Here is a 24,544-nt window from a genome sequence, read left to right as displayed (position 1 = left end):
GAATCACAATAAAAAAACAACAAACCAATTATTTTAATCAATTCCTTCAATATTTACTGAAAATTTAGCATCAAGATTCACCTCTACGACCCTCACCTCAGGCTTTTCAAAGAGAAGTGAAACACAACACCTTTCACAGCTCTGTTAAAAAAAACAACAACTTCCTGATGACTTTAAAGGATGGGGAGGAGAGCCTATCTACAGCGCAGCTCATCTATTTCAAGACAAATTCAAAGAGATACTAGAGCAGAACAAATTATTTCAGCAACAAAGCTTTTCAAACATCAGTTAAAAAACCTGCTCAACACTAATGAGCTGTACGAAAACTAGTTTCAGTTCGTTAAGCTACAAGTATGACAAATATTATCATTAAAACATCAATATTTGTGTTTATTTACCTTAAACACAACAATAAAATATAACAAAGTGGAACAGAAGACCAGTTACTGTATATTTAACAATAAGAATAAATGTTATGATAGGAACTTTTATGCCTTTCTGGCTTAACATGCTAAACATTTTCTTGTGCATGACTCAAGTTGTGTTTTGATTTTTGTCAGAAACTTTGAATTTTAGTTTTTCACAATAAACTTTCAAATGTTTATGAAAAGACATTTCTGTCCTGCTTGTTTACTATTTACTACTTTACTACTTCACAGTGTAGCTTTATGGAGCTACAATGACATTAAATGTGTTTGTCAATTATTAAGATTTCTCTCACTGCACACTCCACATTTCAATAACAATTTAATTTGTCTTTCATTTAAAATTATAAAATTAATTATTTTCAGTATCATCATGGTCAGCTAAGCTCTGGTGGTCCATTTTTAGTTAATATGATTTAAAACAACAAAATATGATTTAGTAATAATGGCAGTTTACTCTAAGTTTTGTTCCCAACTTTCTTTGAAAAAGTAATAAATGTTTTGAGAAAAAAAACTTAATAAGAAAAGCTGGGTAATAATGGATGTGAGCCATCATATCAAATTGCACTGATGGTCCAAGTTTAATCCAGTTTTATAGTATAGTATAGGAGTATCCCATTCTTACCCGTGATATTGCAGTTTTACAAACTTCAAGGTTTGTGACTTTTTCTGTGGGTTTTTTTTTTTTTTTAGCTCAAACAACTGTTTAAGAAATTTAATGCAAATCTATAGCATTTTAGATTCACTAAACTTGATAAAAAATACATCAGATTAAAAATTAGCAATTCAACCTAATTCTTTAGTACCTTTCTAGCATCTGTTAATTCTGCTTCTACAACTCACTAGTTGGGGGTTAGGTTAATTTTTTTAAGTACTTTTTTAGTTTCTATTTTCATTCTGCCTCTAGTGCTAATTTTATTCACCAATAACATTTGCACAGGTTGTGTTTGCATTCAGGAAAATGGTACAAAGTATAATATTTGAAAAAACGGCATATTAAAACCAGCCGCTATCCTCTGACATTTTGTGAATTCACTCAGTTTTGATTGAATTCACTATATCCAACAAACAATTTGCTTGTTTGTTGAAAAAAAAAAAGTAAATAATTTTACCTTCAACATTTTCAGACATGTGTACCATCAACTCCAGTAAATCAAAAGTATAAAACTATAATAATAACAAAAGGGCAAACCTTTAATTATAAATTAGGTCTTAACTAATGAGACTAACAACACTACAAGGAGGGGCTTGGCAAATATTGCCATGTAAACTCAGATAATAGTAGATATATATTTTTATCTTAATTTAGATGCTGGATTCATCTGTCTTGTAGCTTGTTTCTTTTTCTCTTTTTGAAATTAAAGTTGTGCCAACTGATTTAAAACAAAGAAGTCATAAGCTGGCCATGATGTTTATGCACACAGTATTTCACAACTTTTCCGTGAACATTCACTTCCTCTTATTTATGGTAAATCAGATAGCTGTGACAAACACAGCTGCATGAACCAAACAGGAAACAGAGCACACTGTGTACCAGACAACAACATGGGTGACTGAGGAAACCACAAGTTAAATTATCACATAATCTAAGAACACTAAGCACTACTTTCCCCTCCTGAGTTGATTGAGTAATATTGAAGTCTGTTTACGTAGTTTAAGTTTCTTACAGGCAAACGTTTCAGATGTCGACATGCAGCACATAATATTTATTCACATTTATTTTATTATACACGATGCAGAATTTCTTTTTTCACTGAGCATTTCTGAAAGGCAGCTTTAAATGTTTGTGGTATTAGCTTTACATACTCTGCTCAAGTTGTTTAAAAAAATACATGCTGACCTGAATTTTAGACACATACAAATATATGGTGTCCGACCACTGCTGATTTCTCACAAATACTTCCACAAGATCTTTTGCAGGAGTTATCAAACCAATACACTGGCCCCATCCTACCACAGTCCTCTCCATCAGGATCTTTCCCTTTCCAATCATCTGGCTCAAAAAACCTCCAAAATGTCAAACTAAAGGATGAAAAACAGAAAGAATGTTAAGAGTCAAGTAAAGTAAGTAAGTAAAAGCTGAACTATGATTCTGGAAATGAACAAAAGTGTTTTTGTAATGTGTTCAGTCTTTTTTACGCCACTATTGGATGTCATAAAACTTGTCTTCTCTTTCCCTGTGTTTGTGTTCTGTCCTGGTCTCTGTGTGTGTTTCCTCTCTTTCTTCACTTTCCACTTACCTCCTCACTCACTTTAATAAAATGCTACTGGGATTGTCTGATTTTTGCGGTCCCTTTTTTCCTCACAGTATAATGCACCTTAAGGTGACTATATATGTATATATTAGGAGTGCAACAATACTCGTATTGATATTGAACCGTTCGATACAGTGCTTTCGGTTCGGTATGCATATGTATCGAACAATACAAGATTTTTTATTTATTTTATCAACTTTTCTTCTGACGATGCTGTCTGTGTTGAGCGCTCAGTGGATCTGCGTTCGACTACTCCGCCTAGGCTGCACTGTCGAGTGCAGATCCACTGAGTGCAGCGCAAGCTAGCAAGACAGAAGCTAAGCTCGTTGCAACATGGCAACTGCCCCAACGCTATCCAAAATTGAACCTCCCCACCCTCATTCAGATCTGGCGTTTGGAACTATCTTGGTTTTCATGTGAAGCATGACCCTGATGGTAAGCGCATCATGGACAAAAGTAAAACAGTATGTCGGATGTACCACGCAATGCTCAATTGGTGGGAACTAGTGCGTTAGCGCAGTTAGCTTGTTAACGTGTTGACGCCGTCCAGCCCCACGCACGGGGCGATGCGCGGTAACTCGTTAACGGAGATTTGTGGCGTTATGGCGTTAATGTAATTTTAACGAGATTAACGCTGACAGCACTAGTGGGAACACAACGAATATGACTGCACATTTACGCCGAAAAAATATCGAACCGTATCGAACCGAACCGTGAATTCTGTGAATCGTTGCACCCCTAATATATACATATATATCGATACTTTGGAGTCACGGTTCAATATTTTTTCGATACAAAAAAAATGTTCATGCCTTTTTAATTTGTCATTTATTAAAATTATAAATATATATTTTAACTCAAAAGTACAATTTTTAAATTTAATGTTGCTGAAAGAACAAAAATAATAAAAATAATTAAATCTATCTGATCGAGGAATCACTCATCTTTGGAAAAGAGAGTTTATTACAGAGAAATGTCTCTTTCCAAAATAAAAGCTATACTATACGCTTCTTCTGGGCTATATTCTCAGCAGCATATTAAACATATCAGGTCCCCATAAGGAGAATCATGTGCTAACGGCTGTCTAAATGACTCGGGTAAAGTTTGTAGCATGCGTGCTTGTTGTTTTTGTCTGCTTCAACTTGTCTGTGCACTAGGATGATGTTGGCGTTTATATAGATCTATCTATCTATCTATCTATCTATCTATCTATCTATCTATCTATCTATCTATCTATCTATCGATCGATAGATATATAGATATATATGTGTGTGTGTGTGTGTGTGTGTGTAATGTTGTATAATCTAATTCGATTGAATTAAACCTTTCATTTAGTGGGGAGCCATCCACCCACAACCATCTGCCCTCTTCTGCTAAGTCTGTCAGTCCGATCCAGAAAGGGATGTCATGTATCTCCATTTTTTGTTGAACATTTTTCCTCAAGAAATTCTAAACAGGAACATTTGATTAAATTATTTTGGGAATCTTTCAGTCCTGTGATACTGAAACATCAGGATGAGAACATGAACCTGCAGAAATGTTTTATACCTGCTCTTCTTCGCTGTCTATTTTAACCAGGTCTCCTCCTTTAGTTTTACATACAGTTCTGCTCTCATTCCAGGAGGATGAATTGGTGGAGAAGTAATAGCAATTTCCTCCATGTTCCTTCCAGTCATCCTCACATTTATAACATGGTTCATCTTTGAAGAGATTACAGGAAGATATTTCTTCAGGTGGAACAAATCATGTTTATGTTTGTGAGATTTGGAGGCAGAAGGAGGTGCCTCTGTGCTGCAGTTACAGTTTATCTTATCATTTCTGTCAGTCCATCAACTTTATTTCAATCACAGGATAAAAACATTGTCAAAGACAAAATCTAAAACTTACTCATGTTTACTTCAGGACGTTGTGAGGTTGTGGTTGTAGGCTTTATTGTGCTGTAAGGTTGTGTTACTGTTATGAAAAAGAAATTTAAAAAAGTTTACTCAATAAATTTTTCATCACAATCGTCTCTTTGTAGCAGGATGCTCTTTTGATCCTGTATATGTTTTTATTCCATCTCTTTCTGCAGATACAAGTCATGGCGAAAAGTTAATAACTTACTTATTTTCATTTCAGGCTGCAATGGACATGTGGGCGTCACTGTATTGCATGGTTTGATTTCAGCCAATTTCTCTGAAAAAAAATAAAACAAAAACAAAACAAACAAAAAAACAGAATAGAAAATGAATGTTGGGAAAGTAAAGTAAAAGTTTAGGAGAAATGTTGTGTTATGTGATTGAATTCCAGAGGTCATAAACAAAATTGAAAGTCCACAATTGCAGTGTAGGAGTCTCATTTTCTTACCCGTGACATGAATTTTTACAGTTTCCCGCTCCAGTTCAATTTTTCTGAGCATTTCCTTGGTTTTCAAAAGCTCAAACACTTAAATAAGAAAAAAAATGTAACTCAGTCAGTACGGTGTTTGGCTTCACTTAATCTCTGTAAAGAATATCTGCCTTTGATTTTCCAGAGTCAATAGCCAAGGAGAAGGTCTTGTTACTAGAACTGCTATTATTTCAGCAAACTTGTAGTCACGATTTTGTTCACACATGAGCAGGCTTTGGTAGCATGCAGGTAAACAATATACCCATATAAACAGAGAGTAGAGCAGGGGTGTCAAACTCAAATACACAGTGGGCCAAAATTCAAAACTGGAACAAAGTCGCGGGCTAACGTTAATATTTATTGAAAAAAAAAAATCTTCCTCCAGATATAAGAATGAATCTTTTCTTATGGACTCAAACAAGTTTTGCTGAAAAACTGAATATGGAAAAGCAAAGCTTAATACTAAACAATATATATATTAGCTGTATAATACCAGTAGGCCAGCTCTAATAGTAATTTGGTATGGCTTCGCGGGCCAAATTTAATTAGGCTGCGGGCCAAATTTGGCCCGCGGGCCAGAGTTTGACACCTATGGAGTAGAGTAACTTGGCTGATTTTGGTTCAGCTTAAAATCTTCTTTTTTTTAATTGATGTGTTTATTTTTGTCTTGGACATCACTGATATGTGACAAAGAAGGTGTGAATTCCTTCAGATTTGGTCTGAGTGTGATAAAGAATATTTAACAAAACATCCTGTCAAAATTACATTCATGAGGTTGCACTAAAGCCGGTAATAAATTTCTGACATATTTTGATTATGTCATAACCTATTATAGATATGTTATAACACAATTTTCATCTTTTTTTAGTTATGAATTGATATTTCATTAACTGAATGCAGTATGAATCAAGTATTTTATTATATAACTGTATGGTAAAATCATATGTTTTAAATGTTATATAATTAGTATGTTTATGCTAATATTAAAAATTAATATAATTAATATGTTAAAATAAATGGCAAGTCAGACATTTAGTCAGACAACTTTCACTGATGGCTAGTGTGTTGCCTGAGACTCATGAAGAAGAATGTCTGAGTTGAAGTTAGATTATTTTTAACATGTCAATTACAAATAAAAATAACAAGTTAAATATGTTAACATAAATTACTATAAAAATAATTTAATGTAAAGTAAAACATTATGACTGACTATTTCTGACAGGTTTTAATAACTTTAATAAATACAAATTTGACTGTATATGTTGCTTCTGTAGCGCTACAGGAGCAAGAACTTGATGCTTATTGTGGAAATTAGGTGATAGTATAGTTCACTGGACATTATTAACAGCTAAATTACTGTTAAAAATGTTTTTATTTTAATTAAAATACAGGACAAATGTGTCCTGAAGCCTTTTAGAATTTTAAAATAAAAGTATGATGTAGATTAATTAAAAAGTCATAAATCACAATTTTTTTTTAAAGATCCTGATTCTCATGTAAATTTATGATAAACCAGACACATGAAAAGCTACATAATGCTACATGAATAAAACTACAAACTCACAGAGATAAGTTACCACGAGAGCCGATACCAGGAGAACACAGACAACCAGCACGGCCACTCTGAGCTTTAACGCATTGTTTGATTTTGCATGTTGAGAATCAAGAGCTTGACCTGATTTAGAGGAGACAGAAAGTGAACACACGAGTACATAAACATTTAATAAATAGTGCTAACTCAACGCAACGGGAATCTTGACACACTGTATATTAGACATCAACACACTTTCTTATTTTTTTCATAAATTGATAAAACCCTGAACACAGGCTTAAAATATTTTAGCTACATTGGGATCATTTTCCACTACATATCACATTGTATGAAAACAGCATTGTTCATACAAAGTGTAGATTTTTCTCCTCCCTATTGATTTACCACCACATTAATGTTCTTACCTTCTTTGTATTTCTGTGGACGGCTCATCATGCTGATGCTTCAAACTCCTGACCTCAGAATTAGTCCAACCGTGTCTGAATCACAAAAACAAAACATCAAACTGGTGCTAATATGGAATCAGTTCCTTCTATATTTAAAAGAAAGATTAGCATCAAGATTCACCTCCGCGACCCTCACTTCAGGTTTTTCAAGTGAACCACAACACCTTTCACAGCTCTCTGTAAAAAAACCAACTTCCTGATAGGTAGGGAGGAGGGTCTTTCTACTGCTTACTTCAACTATTTTGAAACAAATAAATAATACGTCTTTGTACATTTATTAATACAGCAAGTTTGATAATAATACAGTAATTATTTTTAGTTTCTATGCCTGACGTTACATTAGTGTATTATGACATGCTAAAGGTTTTCTCTTGCGTGAGTCAAGTTTTATTTTGCTGCACAGACTTGTAATTTTAGTTTTTTTTACAATAAACTACCAAATATTTTTTAAAACATGTTTCACTCTTGCTTGTTTAACACTATACAAACATTTCAGTAAGGACAGATCATTCAAAGGAATAAACATGATTCATTGATGAACAAAATATAGATAAATGTTTGGCGGTTTGCCCGTCTCAGCCGAACGGAACCCCAGCTGTGAAAGGGATTAGAGCAGGACCTGAGCCTATACGCTGATGGTGATGATGAAGGTGGCTTGAGAGATGAGAGGTGGAGATGGGGAGGAGGTGGGTCGCACAAAGGAGAAAGACAGATGCGCAGTGAGATATAAAGTACGTGGCATGAGTGCTGATTGGCCTGGAAAAGGCCGGGATAAGGTGATTGGACTAGACCAGTGATGACACAAACAGCTTGACAGTGTGGCAAAGTGGAAGTGATAAAGCTTATATTTAGCTGGCATAATCAAACTTTATCAAAATTTATTTTATTGCATTCGTGTTGACTTGGTAAAGTAAAACTGTGAATACGTTTGCTTTAAAGGGTATTTTACAAGCTGCAGAATAAACCTTTGTTTGTATCTTTTCACATTGGATTTTGATTTCTTTAACTGATTTGATTCTGATTCAGTTTTGACTCAGACAGTCAGAAATATTATAATTTTGATCATTTATCAGTACATATCCATATTTTTATATAAAAACAAAGCTGACACTTGTGAGACTTCATCAGAGGTATGAGCATCACAGCAGACACCTTTGTGTCAACGTAACTGAGGAGAAAACAGAAAAACATGAAGGAGATTTTCCTGGCCTGTTTTTTTTATAGCAGATAAAATGTTACTTAAAAATATTCTGCAGTTGTTAAAAAATGGAAGAAAACCATGAAACAACATATGAACATTACCTGATGCTGCTGAGAGCAAATTTACAGAGGTTTTGTTGGAGACCCAGCTAAGTATTTTGCAATTTGGTATAGTTTGTAAAAGTTTTCTTCATACTGAACAGCAGAAATTAGGCTTTCTTGTCAGAGGTCATTTTTGAAAAAAAAACAACAACCCCTAAACAGTGGCCTACAGCGCTGTAAACAATGGTAGACTGGTGCGCAATAAGCAAGCAAATAATTCAGAAAACAGAGATTTGAGATGGGAAACTGTTCTTGAAGTACACTGAGAGAGAGAGGGAGAGGGAGAGAGGGAGAGGGCGAGAGAGAGAGAGCTGTGCAGGAAGTGCCATTTTATTGTGGTGAAAACAATAAAATCACAAAACAGACAAAGTAGGAAGTGTACTTTTCATCCTCTTTTGCTGCTGGTTCAGTGAATTCTGGTTGGAGAGTGACGAAACCTACAGCTTCAGAATCTGTGAGATGTCGGATTCCAACACCCAACGGCATGTATATGTACGTGTCGTCGGGTGAACGGAGGGATGTGTTTGTGTCTGTGTTCACATCTTTGTGGAGAATCTGTTTACTTGCTCTCATTTGCTGTTTTAGCTGTTTGGTGGTTGTTGAAATGGTTTTGTGAGTTTTAACCTGAGATTCTGGGGTTTGTGGCAAAATACATTTATATTTAAAAATCGATTCAGGATTTAATGAATCAATATCACGTTATTTAAGCTAAAATTGATTTTAATCGGAAAATAAATTTTTTAAACCCACCCTTAGGCGCACCCCCTAGGGTTGTTGAGAATGACTTCCAGACAGATGGACAAACCGATGGTGACTAACCAACCGGACAAAGAACACGACCACAGTGATAGATGTAGCTATACCGAGTGATAGCAACATCAGGTAAAAGGAGCACAAGAGCTCAAGAAGTACCAAGGGCTGAGAGAAGAGCTTGAACTGTCTCTGTCCAGAAGAGCACAGTCCTAGGAGTCTCTCCCAGGCCTCTGGTAGAGGACCTGAGCTTGAAGGATAAAAGACCGCCTGCAGGGTGAGAGGGGATTTAAAAAAAATTGAAGCTGTAAACAGCGATGAGAGGGCCCCTGCACTACCAGACCCGCTTAGGTTGTTCTGTGCTGTGGTCGACTTGACTTGCAGCTTGGGTGTGCTGTGGGTCAGCAGAGTGAACACCTCTTATGCCCACTAGGTGGCAATGGAGAACACCCACTAACTGTGTGCCCTGATTTATATCATGCCTCAAACCACCAACTGAGCCAATTTTACACAGGTATCTGTACTGCTACCTAAGTAAAGAATGCCTGGTCTTTTGCCACCTCTGCATTTGCCAATGTTATGGGAATGTTCCCGACTAGCGGAGAGTGCAAAGGAACATTAGCAAAATAGCATGCTAACCCATTAATCTCTTTTAGTAGTACAGCCTTATGCTCCAGCTTAACACAACTAAAAGGAAGGGGGCACCATCTTGTGGCAGTATTATGCAATTGTGCTTTAATTCACAAAGAGGCAGACAATTTCTTCTTCTATGGCATTATGAAAGTAATAGTGGGTCAATGTAGTGTCCAGTCTGGCCTCAGTCTAACATAAAAAGAAGAAGAGAGAAAACTTTTCTTTTTTACAGACTGTGATCATGACCTCTTGTCAATTATACTGAAAGAGTTGAAGCCAGTGAAATAATAAACACAAATATGTTGCTAAACTGATGTATTTTAGTAAACATGTCATTTAATGTCCCTTCTCTGAACAGCTGCGTATACACCCACAGTAAATGAACAATGATGAGCCTGATTCCCTGAATGTGATTTTGTTAGATGTTATGAGAGTGTTTTTCTTACTTACTAAATTATTCTGTCATCATCCACTTTAGTTATCTTCTGTGGGCTTTCAGGTCCTCTGGTGTTGCTGAAATGACAAGTTCATTCAACTTATCAGGCATGCTTTAGCTGCTCCTTGTGTACCTTGCTCCCTCAGAGTACTAATATCATCTCTCCTTGTTTTCCCAGTGTGGATCCCTCCTTTGGCCACAAGAAGTGGATCCCTGTTCATCATTACCTCACCTGCTGCTGCAAGAGCTAGTTGCTTTTCTTGGGGTGGCTGTGGCTCAGGAGGTAGAGCAGCTCACCTACTAATCAGAAGGCTGGTGGGTTGATCCCTGTCTACAAGGCAATTATATTTGAGCAAGATACTAATTCCAGTGCATCCACCAGAGTGTGAATGTTAGAAAGCACTTACATAGAAACAGTATGAAAAAGCCTGTGCCTCCCCTAGTCCTGAAAATCCCCATTGGTTCTCATTGCTGTTACCTGTAATCATTTTGTTAAATTACAACAACTTTAGAAACGAATCATGGTCAACATACAACGCATACAAATCAAATCAAATCACTTTTATTGTCACATCACATGTGCAGGTACATTGGTACAGCACATGTGAGTGAAATTCTTGTGTGCGAGCTTCACAAGCAACAGAGTTGTGCAAAATACAATAATGTAAACAAGCAAAATACAAGAATGGCTACATCTGAAACTAATAAATATATGTACAATATATAACATCTAATGTGAATTGCAGAAGCATCAAGTGAGGATTGATTTCTTTTTTGTGGATTATTTTTTAAGTATATATGTTTTTTCCCCTTATTTTTAACAGGCTTTAGGTGCATAAATGTAAACAGTCATTGTGCAGCATAAAAGAGGAACTTAGTGGCCAAAATACAATTGTTCACTATCTATGGAGCATGACTTAGCTTTTTCTTAACTTTTCAAAATGTATCAGTGTTTGTGAACAATGACCTGTATCTACCTTTAGCATTGTTGGTGGCTTTCCAGATGTACACACACATTCAAGACAAGCTGGATGATCGCTCTCATCTTTAGTCCAAAGGATGTGGGGTTCATGTTTTCCAAATATAACTTTAGATTTCAGTTTGTCTGATTATAGAACAGTTTTCCACTTTGCCTCAGTCAACTTTAAATGGGCTTTAACCCAAAGAAGATGGTGGTGTTTCTGGTTTCTGGGTTATGGTGCCATCATCATGGCATCATCTCTACATGACAGAGCTTTGACCTGCATTTGCGGATAGCACAGTTAGCTGTTTTTACAGACAGTGATTTCTGGAAGGGTTCCTGAGTCCATGCATGGATTTTCAGGTTTGCCACTTGTGGACAGAGTTTGTTCAAGATTGTCTGAATCGTTTGATTTATGTACTGTAGATAAGATATTGAAAATCTTCTCAATTTTTCACTGAGGAACTCTGAAATTGTTCAATTTGTAGACGGGTCATTGATGTGACATGGCAATTTCACTGTCTTACCAGACAAAAACGAAGCTTATACGTAAGTTCATTAAGGAAGATCTGTAGTCACACATCGATCTGCTTCCTGGATGATTTGGATGCTTTGCATCACTTTCATGCTGTTAAGCTCACATCCAATCATCTTTCTGCCTGCCTTCTTCAGGCCAATCAGCCTCCACTTGGCATGCTTTAAATCTCACTGCTCATCTGTCACTCTCCCTTGCAGTCGCCTCCCTGCAACCCACCTCCTCTCCCATGTTACTCAGGCTCCATCCAAACCTCCATCTTCATCGCCATCACTAGCGTCTAGACTGTGGGAAGTACTTCCCTAATTCTTATCACCACTGGGATTCAATTTTGCTGTCATGGCCCATCTGAATCTAATCACCAAATAGTTTAATTAATTTCTGTATATCAATAAATCATGTTCAGTTGCTTCTAATGATCTCTGCTTATTGAAATGTTAGTTAATATTGTCCTCATTTAAAATGCTGCAAATGGTTCAAAATTTATGTTTTACATGGACGTGTTAAAAAAATACTTTATTTTTTAAAAACTTTGTGCCAAATACTTGGCCCTGTGTGAAAAATTCAGCCTTTGTCTCGTCAGTTCATTTTGTCCAGTCTCTTATTGTCGACTTGTGAACTCTGACTTTAACTGAGACCAGACAGGCCGGGATTTCTTTAGATCTTGTTCTGGCTTCTTTTGTGAGCTCCTGCATGAGTCGTTGATGTCTTCTTGGAGTAATTTTGGTAAGTTGGCCCCTAATTGAAAGATTCCCCACTGCTTTCTTCATTTGTGTATAATGACTCTCACTGTGGTCACTGGAGTCCCAAAGCCGAAGAAGTGGCTTTGTAACCATTTCCAGACTGACAGATGTCAATGGTTTTAAGTGATTTCTTGATTCAACAGGTCTGACAGCAATCAGTAACCACATTATTTTCAAATATTGAAAACACAATGACAAGAAGTCAGCAGACTGGAGGTGTTTATTTCCATCAAGCACAATAGTTTTTTCTAGATCAGTGTCATTCAAACTCTTCCAGGAAATAGTTTTTGCAAAAGCTTAAAAAAATAGAAAAAAACAAAATAAATGGTTGGAAACTGTTTCACAGAAAGCACGAGAACAGCGGCTCATAATAACAATGTGAATGAAGACAAAAGATATAAGACACGAAATATTATTCAAGTATATATCTGGCATGTAACTGGTGACCTGTTGAGGGCGTACTCCTCCGCTCGCCTTCTGACACTTGGGACTACACCCCTCCCCCTCCTTCTCCCCCCACCAAAATTTAATTGATTAAACAGGTAAAGCAATTAGAAGGATAGGTTTTCCATGTTATATTATTCAACACTTCTCTTTAAGTTTGTCCTTGTAGTTTCTTTTAAGAGTTGGTGACATCAGAGTTGAAAAGTGTCATTTCACTATCTTTACCCTGTACTTAGATTGTTTTGTACGTGAACTTGATGTAAACTGAATACAAACTGTCCAGTTAAGTTATTTCTTTGAGGTATAGTGCACCATTTATCAAACCAACACTTCAGGCCAGGAGCGCCACCTTTTACCTCCGTCCTGTCACAGACTTCCCCATCAGGATTTTCCTCATACCAGTTGCTGGTATGAGGAACCAGTTGTCTGGTTCTTTGTTGTTCCAGTAAATCACCCTAAGAGATAAAAACAAACAAACAATAATAGCTTCAGTAAAAACTGGTATTTTTAATTCCGGGAATAAAAAACTATTTTAATAACAGTGAAACTTATTTATTAGTGATGAGCTGCTCACCCACAACCATGCACCCTCTTTTGTAGTTAAGTGTTCTTTTCTAAACACTAATATAGACTTAAGTGTCACCTCAGCTGGTACAATCCAACTTTTATTATGCACAAGTATTGGTTAGCATTGCTGCCTCACAGCAATTTCAATTCCACCATTAGTACTTCACAGCACTAATGTACAGTAGTTTACAATTTCACAGATAGTGACAGAAGTTCATGTTACAGATAGAGACCATTGTGCATTAATGCAATCATCAGAACAAATGAAAAACCCATCGTGGTAGTATATCACTTTTATCCAGATCAGTAGATGTTTAAAGCGTGGAGACTGATTCATGCTGTTTTTATAATATACTGCAGGGGTGCAGGGGAAGGTAGGACCGAGTCCCCAGGAGGGGCAATTGCAAGCCTTGAATGAAAAGGTGTTTTTGTTTTTTTGCATTTTTTTTTTAAATTTCTTGCAATATGTGTCATAATTGAGACAAATGATGCAAAATGGTTATGCCCACCCTGCACTTGGACTCAGTCACCTACACAGAATAACTGCATTAGCAACTTTCTGTCAAAAGAAATGTGCGCAGACACAATGAACAGGTTAAGAATGATTTAGCTATAAGCAGAATCAGTGACACAATCGAAATAACTCAGCACAGCTTAACACCATCAAATCCTTTAATTTCAAAAAGAGCCAGAGAGAGTGAAGCAGCAGCAGGTCTGTCTCCAAATGATGTGACTCAAACTGAGATCATGTAGCACCAACCAAACGTTATTCCAAGCGATCCCTCATTCACCTGTAAGCTTATCAACACTAACACCAAATGACATTAAGCTTTATTGTATGTTGGCCCAGTGGTTCTTAACGGGTGTGCCATGAGGTAAGCAAGACATTTTGAGGAAGTAGGTGTTCTTCAGGGAGATGAAACAGCATTTTAAAATGCCACAATGAAAAAAAAAAGAAAAATGTAGGGAGTCACATATATTGTCTATAACAATTTTTGTTGCTAGTTTTAATTAAATGTGAGCTGCAAGCCTACACTCTTGCCATGTTTTCATGTCTTGTGTGTGTGTGAATTGTCTTGTGTATTGACTTTCAAGTATCTTTCATGTCAGATGTGATTTTGTATTTGATGAGCGTGAAATCGTCTCTTCACAGACTTCCTGTGGCTGCAATAAAGTGCTGAAGTCAGAAGATGGCCAGTGCATTTGTGAGCTGACAGCACATATAAATTCTGTTTCTTTGGTAATTTAAAGCAGATCAGAAATGTTATTGATTTTAAATAAAGTTTATGAATAAAAGTGTTTAAACTCACAGAAGTAGAACGTCAAAAAGACAGCAGTTGCCAGGAGAACACAGACAACCACCACCGCCCCTATTTTTGTGGTGACCATTGACCCTCTGTTTACTTGTTCATGTTGAGGTTCAAAAACTTCGTCTGTTGAATATTTAGAGGAGACAGAGGGTGGAATAATTAAATAACACAAAATAGTGTAGCTGTGTACAGGTAAAAGGACTGTAATATTTATTAGTAATGATCTAGTATTTATGAGTTATAGCATTTAAAGGTTGCAGGACCACAGCTGCAAAGAAACACTGACATGCTAAATAAGGGATAACTACATGTTAAATACATCACAAGCCCCAATCGTTCCTCTTTTTTAAATCATTTTCTAAGTTACTTTAAACTTACAATTAAATATCTGTCTTGGCATTTTCTTCTATCAATAAAACTAAAACTTAATAAAGTCTGAATGCTTATATTTTGCAAATGTGCAAAGTAAATATCATCATCTAGACTTGCAGCATGATGATAGATTTTAAGATATGTGCAGATGATCCTGTTTTTATTCCAGAATAAACATATTATGTTCAAATAGCTTTTATACAGAACAAAAGAGTCGTCTTTACCTTCCCCCACATCGCTGTCTGAATGGCTCATCGTTTCAGGCTTAAAGATCCTGAGTTCAGCGTTAGTCCAGCTGTCTCTGAATAATAGAAGTACTTTAATAAAGATTTATGTTTTACTGAAGCTTTTGACAAAAGCAGAAAAACACAAGTACTTGGCGATATTTCTCCTGAAGCTATGTTTGCTCTTACCTCTCTTTAGGCTGTTCAAAAGAAACACTGTACCTAATTTTCATGTTTCACAACTTTTTCATGAATCATAATAACAGGGAGGAGACTTTCACCACAGTCTACTTCCTCATATTTGAATAACACTTTTCACAAAATCCATTTTTATACATTTCATGGAAACTACTGTTCTTTTGTAAATTAATAAAAATAGCACAAGGACCACAGCCCTGCAGGCGCTGCAATCTTCTCCAGAGTTTGATTGCAGGACTCACAACCTTCATCTCTTTTCCCCTTCCTCTTTCCAGTTGTTCAGCACCAAGAGCTCAGACAAAAAACTGACATCACCAGGAATTAGGCATAGAGAGCTACTAAATGCAAAATATAACCTCACAGTGGATAAGGAACAAAAAGAAAAAGTAGCCTTCAAAATAAAACAGGAAAAACTCAGAAGACAAAAACCATATAATCATTTTCCAGAGAGGACTCTCTTTTAACTTGTGGATTTTACATTTTAATCAACTATACATGCATGCATGGTTGATAACCCACTATCTTCTTCAGGTCATCTTCTACCTTTACTGGTCTTGTGGTCTCAGCGAAAGCTCAAGAGAGACAGAGTATTCTGAACTCTTGTCTTTCCTCTTTCACTACTAGCTGTCAATCTCACTCACACTGCATCCTGTAGTCATGAAGTCACAACTGCTCTCCAAAGTTTTCTTTTTACCATTACATTGTTGTCTGCGTATGACAACAATGAACTTGAGTGACATCCCATTTTCATCTGAAAGGTGTTTTATTGAGTTCAGGTCAAGACTCTGTCAGTCTTCCACACCAAACTCACTTATAAATGTCTACATGGACCTTGCTTTGTGCACTGGCAGCAGTCATGTTGGAACAGGAAGGGCCAGCCACAAACTCTTCCCACAAAGAGCATTAAATTGTACAAAATATCTTGGTATGCTGAAACGTTAAGAGTTCCTTTCACTAGAACTAAGGGCCCGGGCCCAGCTCCTGAAAAAACAATCCCATTAATGTACAAACTGTAGCTGCTGCCTCTGTCCTCTAGATGGAGCTTTAATAACTGAATCAAGACCATCTGCTGGATTAAAATAGGAGGCTTGAGGCAGAGATAAAGTGCAGACTAACCAGGCTTTTATTCACCAAGATTAACAGAAAGCAAAACATAAGAAAAACTAAAACAATACAGCACAGAGATGTAGCAGGACAGTTATCCAAAGTGTAAGTCACTTGTTTTCCAGCCATAGGACCTGAGCACCTTGCAGTCATTGTTTAAACCATGAACTTCTCTGTACACCAAAGTATTCAAGAGTCAAATGTAACGCAGAGATAACAATGATCCCAGGCACAGCAGCAAATCTGCAAAACAATTCTGAAAAGGAAAATAGTCAACATGTTGCAATGGCCCAGCCAAACTACACACTTCAGCAGGGCCGTGCAGAGAGGTTTAAAGGGGCGGGTGCTCAAAGTTAAAAAGGGGCACATTGAACCAGGCTGAATAACAACAACACACATTCATCAAGAATCTAATATGGGCAACAAGGCAAAGCAAACGTAGCCAATGTTTTAGCTGTTGAGGGGTTGCTGCTGATAGTGCTGGAGGGCAGGGCTGTGTTGATCTGAGACTGTAGACAGTAAAAAGTCCATAGGAAAGATGGTAGCTGATTAAACAAGTATCATGAGATAATAACAAAATGCAAGGATTGGTGACAGCGCTTGGAACCATAAGGCAACAAAAAACTGTGAGAAATAAATTAGGCTCTGCCTGTGAATCACTCTTTGCTTCTCTTCTTCCTTCCATCCCATCATTTCATATATCACTCTCCACTTGCTGTCTATGTGAGAACAAGGCACAACTTGCTATTGCAATAAACTATAATTTAATTATCCACACTTAACAACTCCAGCACTTAATCTATAATAAAATGATGACAGAAAAATGTTATAGCACTGCCTTTAGTAGCCTCACACAGCTCCTACTGTTTCCTCCTCATGTCCTTACCAGGCATGTCTGGACAATGTTATATCATGAGTAATATTTTTTTTTAAAAATCCATCTAAATAAAACACACACATGCACGCACACACAGTGACATTTTAGACCTTCTTCAGAATACTGTATATACTATGGGCATCATGGTGCTGATCCAGAATCTTTTTTTTATTATTATTTATTACTAGAGCTACAATAATAAAGCAATGAGGAGGGGGAAGTAATAAATATGAAATAATGTATTTATGATGATTCCATTTGTTTCACACAAAGCTTATTACATATTTAAACTGTAGAGATACAATAATTTTACTGCTGTAAAATCCAAATTTTGTCTTATTTAAAATATAAATCTAATATAATCTGCTTCTTAATGTATGTTCTTTAAAATACAGCGTGTGTTTTTAATATATTATAATTATAATAATGCATAATTATGTGGACATGCATATTAGATCATTTTTTAGTGAAATATAATCCCTCCGGCTCTGTGGAGCCGGAGGGCGCTACTGCACTGGGCCCCGGTCTGATGGGCCTGGGCCCCCCTTCCCTGGCGGGTCGCGGAGGGTGGGAGTGCCTACTGGGGTCAGCGGGGGAGCTGGCCCCAGGGAGGGGTTACCTGCCCCTCCCTTCCTTCCCTCCCCATCTCCAGCTGCCTCCCTCTTCCCGCTCCTCCACAACCACCCACACATGCAGGGCCTTGGAGTGGGGGTATGTCACCAGGGTGCAGAGGAGGCTACCCCCCCCTGTCCCCTTCTGGCTGCCTCTGCCTCAATTTTATCCCACAACTTAGACATTCACATTACTCACACTCTCATTACACATACATATAGGATCTTGGGAGTGGGCACAATCACGGAGTCCAAATCACCATCAGGGTGTATACCTCACCCCTGACGTCGTTGCCCACCTCTCAATTTTAAATACACTTAGTCATTGAGGGCTAGCAGGAGGGACTATGCGCTTACCTGCTGCTCTCTGGCAGGTAGCTCCAAGCCCTCCTGGGTTTTAATTGCACCTTAGAACACATATGCATCAACACTACAATGAGCGGGTGGAGGGAGGTTTGGAGTCTTCTCCCACCCCCATTCTCTGCGGCCTGCTGGAGCGGGAGGGCTAGTAGGAGGAGTTGGCCGTCCGACTGCGGTCTGGGGTGTGGGGCCTCCCTGCTGCTGCGGAGTCGGGGTGGTCTGCCTCTCCCCACCGCAGGGAAAAGGGTAACACCACCTGGGTCTGGGTGCAATTCCCCCCTCCAGGGGCAAGGGTACCTAGACCCGGTTTGTAGAGTACGCTTGGGGAGTGTGATTGTGTGTACAGCGTCTCTTTATGTCTGTCTCCACGTTGGTTGAGTGTGGAGTGAGTGCATATGAGAGCATGAGGGTGGGAATGGATGTTTGTGTCTGTGTGTGCCTGTATGTCTGTGTCTATATGTCAGGTTGGGTATCAGACGCCACCTCTCTGGGGACACCTCAGGCCCTCCAAGGTTTGGAGGCCTATCTCCACCCACCACCACTTCCCCTGCCGGTGGCGGACTCCCTCAGGTGTCGGTGTGTTGGTGGTTCTTTGTGTCTGGGGGTGGGCGTCCGGGTACACACCGGCTCACTCCTTGGCGGCCGCTTGTCGGGGCCTGGGGCCTGGGGCTCGCTCGGGCCCCTTTGGAGGTGGGGTGCCCCCGGCCTCTCGGCCTGGGGCTCGGTCACTCAGGCGCAGCTGGGGGCCGGCGGAGCTCACGGGCGCGTCACTGCAACTCCCCCTGACTTCTGCTCCGCGGCTGCTGGGCGAGCCCTCATCTGGGACTCTCCTCAGCTCTTACTGGAACAGTGGCGCGGCTGCCCCTCTGTTGGTCTTCCATGGTCTCTTGTATTCTGGGGGCCTCTGGATGTCTGGAGTTTTGATCTCCTCCATACCCGCTTCACACCCTGGAGGACGGGGCTGTGGCCCCCCCACACTCCCTAGCAGATCATTACATGGAGAAACCTTTGGAATGCAAGCATGCTGATCCACACAGGTATGCACACATGGGTATTCACAGACGCGGACTAAAGCTTTCTTGGCTGCTACCTCAAAGCACACTGTGCGCTGTCTATCTTGCGTGCTGCACAATATCGTTTATTATTTAGTAAATATTGATATCTATGGCTAGCTAGTTTATTGTGATGGTGCTTTGTTTTCTCTATTATTATGTTGCTCTTTGTTGTTTGCTGTCTCCTCTGTTTGTTTTTTTTGTTTGTTTGTTTTTTTTTTCTCTCCATACAGGTGACCCAGGAGTTCTTTTTTTTTCTCTCTCTTCCCCCCCCTTCTCACCGTCTCTTCTCCCCTTTGGTTTTCTTTCTTTCTCTCCCCCTCTTTCTCTCATTCATTCCCCCTGTCCTATTTATTAAAAAAAAAAAAAAAAAAAAAAAAAAATGACAAAGGATGAACTGAAGCTCTGCCATCACGTAATGCCGCATACTGCTGTTTCTGATGTCATTTAAAAAAAAAAAAAAAAAAAGAAAAAAAAAAAAAAGAAATATAATCCCTCCAGAAAGGCAGGAAAAGCCTGGAAACTTACTTTAAAACTAAATATGCTCCTAAAACAGTGACAGAGCTACAGACCCATGACAGCCTTACACAGGTAGCCAGCAGCTATGACCAGCACTACTTGTGCAGTTAATAAAAGGACAGGTAATGTTTGTCGCGCTGTTGCACACACAGCACGCTCGTTTGTTTCAGTTCATCAGTTGCAACAAGACAACTTACCAACGTGTACGTAATAAGCTAATACCCCTGTGTGCTACACACTACAGTGTACGCTGTACACCTACTTACTGGTTTTGTCACATCAGTCTGTGTCTCTGAGTTAACTTGTGTTTCTCCTACAGCTCCGTGTGGTGTTATCTGTTTAAGTATATCCGGTTTTATGGTGGAAGTGTGTTGGGTACCGGAAGTGAGAAAATAAAGGTTGAAGTTGTTTGCTCTACAAGGTGTCGTCTCTTTCCCTACCGAAAACCACGACATGGTGTCAGAAGTGGGATCGTTGTAAGTGCCTTATCATCGGGGAGTGACAGCAAGCGACTTTGGGAGTGGTAAAGAGTTTTCTCGAGACGAAAGATGTCGGACGAAGAAGCGGGAGCTAGCGCAACAGTTATGCGGCCTCGCACGCCACCGCCCCACCAGCGAGCTAACGGCGGCTACAATGCTAACGCTAACCTACCCCCGAATGCCACTTTCACCATCCAGCCCCCCGAGCTGTTCGATTTCTCGAAGCCACAGCATTGGGAAAAATGGATACGGAGGTTTGAAAGGTTTCGACTCGCAAGCAACCTACACCTTAGCTCCGAGGCTAACCAGGTGAACACTCTCATCTACTGCATGGGGGATGAAGCAGATGATATCCTCCGAGGACAAGCGTTATCTGACATACAGAGACAGCAGTATCAAGCAGTAAGAGACACTTTGGAGATGTACTTTGTTCCCAGGAAAAACATTATCTATGAGAGAGCCCGCTTTAATCAGAGAACACAGCAAGCTAATGAGACTGTAGACTCGTTTGTCACTGCACTTTACGCTTTAGCTGAAAACTGCAGTTATGGTGCGCTGCACGATGAGTTAATAAGAGATCGCCTCGTCGTGGGTCTGAAGGACATCAGCCTAGCGGAGAGACTTCAAATGGACAAAGATTTGACGTTAGAGAAAGCGGTTAACCAAGCCAGGCAGTCAGAAGCCATCAAGAAGCAGCAGTCGGACATCAGAGGGGAAAATAAAATGGAAATAGATGCTGTGTCAGCTAAGCACAAGGAACAAAGGCATTCAACGTTCAAACCCCGTGGAGATCGCAAATACACATCAAAGGACAAAACATCTAATGGGAGATCATGCTACAGGTGTGGGAAAACCCCTGCACATGGTAAAGATCAATGCCGAGTGAAAGATGTATCTTGTCACTCATGTGGTAAAAGAGGTCATTTCAGTAAAGTGTGTAAATCTGTTAAGTCTGTGCATGTGATAGAAGCCGAAGAAAGCGATGTTACACCCGTGTTTCTTGGTTCTGTAGACGTAGGCTCAGATCCTTGGTATGCAGATCTCACTATCAGAAACCACAAGGTCAGATTTAAGATAGACACAGGAGCTGACGTATCTGTTATCCCTGCCCAGACGTTTTACAGCATAAACCAGAATGAGACAGGGTTATGCAAACCAGATAGACCGTTGTTTGGTCCGAGTGGTTCCCCACTTGACGTGTTGGGTATGAGCAGAGAAACACTTTGCAAAGGTGAACAGGGAATACAGGAAAATGTGTACATTATCAAAGATTTGCACGTAGCACTGTTAAGCAGGCCGGCAAGCGTCAAGCTGAACCTAGTGTGTAGAGCCGACAGTATCGACATGAATGTGCTGCACGGAAAATACCCGAAACTGTGTCAGGGTTTAGGCTTAATGCAACAACCTTATTCAATCAAGTTGAAGCCTGAGGCTGTGCCTTTTTCCCTGGCCACACCAAGACGGGTCCCCATCCCTTTGTTAGGAAAGGTGAAACGGGAACTGGAAAGAATGGAGTCCATGGGAGTAATCAGCAGAGTTGAAGAACCAACAGAATGGTGTGCAGGTATGGTCCCAGTGCCAACAAAAAACGACTCTGTGCGTATTTGTGTTGACCTCACTCACCTCAATGAAGCAGTGTGCAGAGAAAAGTACATCCTGCCTTCGGTTGAACAGACTCTAGGTTCTCTGGCGGGAGCTAAAGTCTTCAGCAAGTTGGATGCAAACAGAGGCTTCTGGCAGGTCCCATTGTCACCAGAGTCAGCACACTACACGACATTCATTACACCCTTTGGGCGCTTCTACTTCAACAGACTTCCTTTTGGAATAGCGTCTGCCCCAGAACATTTTCAGCGTAGAATGTCAGTAATCCTTAATGGGCTGCCAGGCGTGGTCTGTCACATGGATGATATTCTCATTTGGGGACAGGATCAGCAGGAGCACAACGCCAGACTGCACACAGTGCTCAATAAACTACAAGAGGCCGGTGTCACACTAAACCTGGAGAAATGTGACCTGAGCAAACAGGAAGTGAAGTTTCTTGGACACATCTTGTCTGCGGACGGAGTACAGCCAGACCCAGACAAAATTAGAGCAATTTCAGAAATGAAAGAGCCATCAAATGTCAGTGAAATGCACAGCTTTCTTGGGATGGTAAACCAATTAGGCAAATTTATCCCAGGACTTGCTGAAAAAGATAAGCCCCTAAGAGACCTGCTCTCGAAGAAAAATCAGTAGGTTTGGAGCTGCGCACAGCAAAAAGCATTCAGGCAGCTGAAAGGCGATCTGACGTCAACTCCCATCCTTGCACTCTATGACCCAAACAAAGAGTTAAAACTGTCTGCAGATGCTTCCTCCTATGGACTGGGAGCAGTCCTATTTCAAAAAGAGGGAGAGCAATGGAGACCTGTTGCATATGCGTCTCGTTCTTTAACGGAAACAGAACAGAGGTATGCACAGGTGGAGAAGGAGGCGCTTGGACTAACATGGGGTTGTGAAAGATTCAAAGATTTCCTCATCGGGAGACACTTCTCCTTAGAGACTGACCACAAGCCACTCATCAGCCTGTTAGGCCAGCAAGCCCTAATCGAGCTTCCACCCAGGATCCAACGATTCCGCCTAAGGCTTATGAGGTACAGCTACACCATCTCACACACTCCTGGTAAAGCACTCCATACGGCAGATGCGTTGTCACGTGCACCTGTTAACCAAGACCCTGATTCAAAAGCTACAGCTGAATTTCTGGAAGACACAAATATTTATGTGGATGAAATTGTCAAATGCATGCCTGCTACCTCGACATACATCACACAGGTAAAAGAACAGCTAAAAACCGACAGCATATGTTCAGAGGTCATGACTTTTTGTCAGAGCAGCTGGCCAGAATACAGCCATCTCGTAGGCCCAATCAAAGCATATTGGCCACACAGAGAGACCTTAACTGTACATGACAATCTGCTACTGAAAGGCACCAGACTAGTAATCCCCACTGCTATGCGCCACTCTGTCCTAAGTGCCCTACATGAGGGGCACCAGGGAATGTCTAGATGCAGAGAGAGAGCCAGAGAGGCAGTGTGGTGGCCTGGTCTGAGTGGGCAAATAAACGAACTTGTGAAAAACTGCACCATTTGCATCAAAGAGCGTACTAACCCAGTACAACCTTTAATGCCAAGCCAACTCCCGGAGAGGCCATGGCAAAAAGTTGGTGCAGACCTTTTTACACTCAATGACAGCAACTATGTGCTTTTGGTGGACTACTACTCGAAATTTGTGGAAGTAGCCAAACTTACCCCCACCAGATTGGAAGATGTTATAGTACACCTAAAATCTGTCTTTTCCAGACATGGAATTCCAGAGCTTTTCTACACTGACAACGGACCTCAGTTTTCAGGACAACAGTTCAAAGACTTTGCAGCAACGTATGGGTTCAGACATGTAACAAGCAGTCCTAGATTTGCACAGAGCAATGGCGAGGCTGAGCGTCATGTCCAAACTGTGAAAAACCTGCTAAAGAAGGCAAAAGACCCATATCTTGCACTTCTAGCTTACAGAGCAACACCATTGGCTAACGGATATAGCCCGGCGCAACTACTGATGGGACGGAGACTGCGCACGCCAGTTCCCCAGCTTCCTTCCCTGCTCAATCCCAGCCTGCCCAATAAGAATACAGTGTTGGCAAAAGCGAGAGAGAGAAGGGCGAGGGACATCGGGCGACTGAACTTCCTCCACTCGCACCGGGGCAACCAGTGTGGATTACAGACACTAGGCGTGAAGGGACTGTCATAGAGTAGCTATGTTTCTGCAGTAGGTTCTAAGAAGTAACGAAAGTACAGTTTCCCATATGCAGTAAATGTTTCAATAAGTTGTTGTTTTCTGCGAAAGGAGGATGTGGTGTTATCTGTTTAAGTATATCCGGTTTTATGGTGGAAGTGTGTTGGGTACCGGAAGTGAGAAAATAAAGGTTGAAGTTGTTTGCTCTACAAGGTGTCGTCTCTTTCCCTACCGAAAACCACGACACTCCGGAC

General features: G+C 39.8%; 1 long non-coding RNA gene across 1 annotated transcript; it reads right to left on the bottom strand.

Annotated features, from left to right (window-relative positions):
- Nucleotides 1–12,615: 12,615 nt before the first annotated feature.
- Nucleotides 12,616–20,367, bottom strand: LOC143414786 (uncharacterized). Its single transcript, XR_013095462.1, has 4 exons — nucleotides 20,310–20,367; nucleotides 15,323–15,399; nucleotides 14,727–14,849; nucleotides 12,616–13,304 (listed from the first exon to the last, which is right to left on the bottom strand). It is a non-coding gene; the product is annotated as an uncharacterized LOC143414786 (long non-coding RNA).
- Between the last annotated feature and the right edge of the window lie 4,177 nt (nucleotides 20,368–24,544).

This window comes from Maylandia zebra, linkage group LG22, assembly GCF_041146795.1.
Source record: "Maylandia zebra isolate NMK-2024a linkage group LG22, Mzebra_GT3a, whole genome shotgun sequence".
NCBI lineage: Eukaryota > Metazoa > Chordata > Actinopteri > Cichliformes > Cichlidae > Maylandia > Maylandia zebra.
The sequence above is the reverse complement of the archived record's forward strand: the minus strand, read 5'-3'. Positions and strand labels throughout refer to the sequence as shown.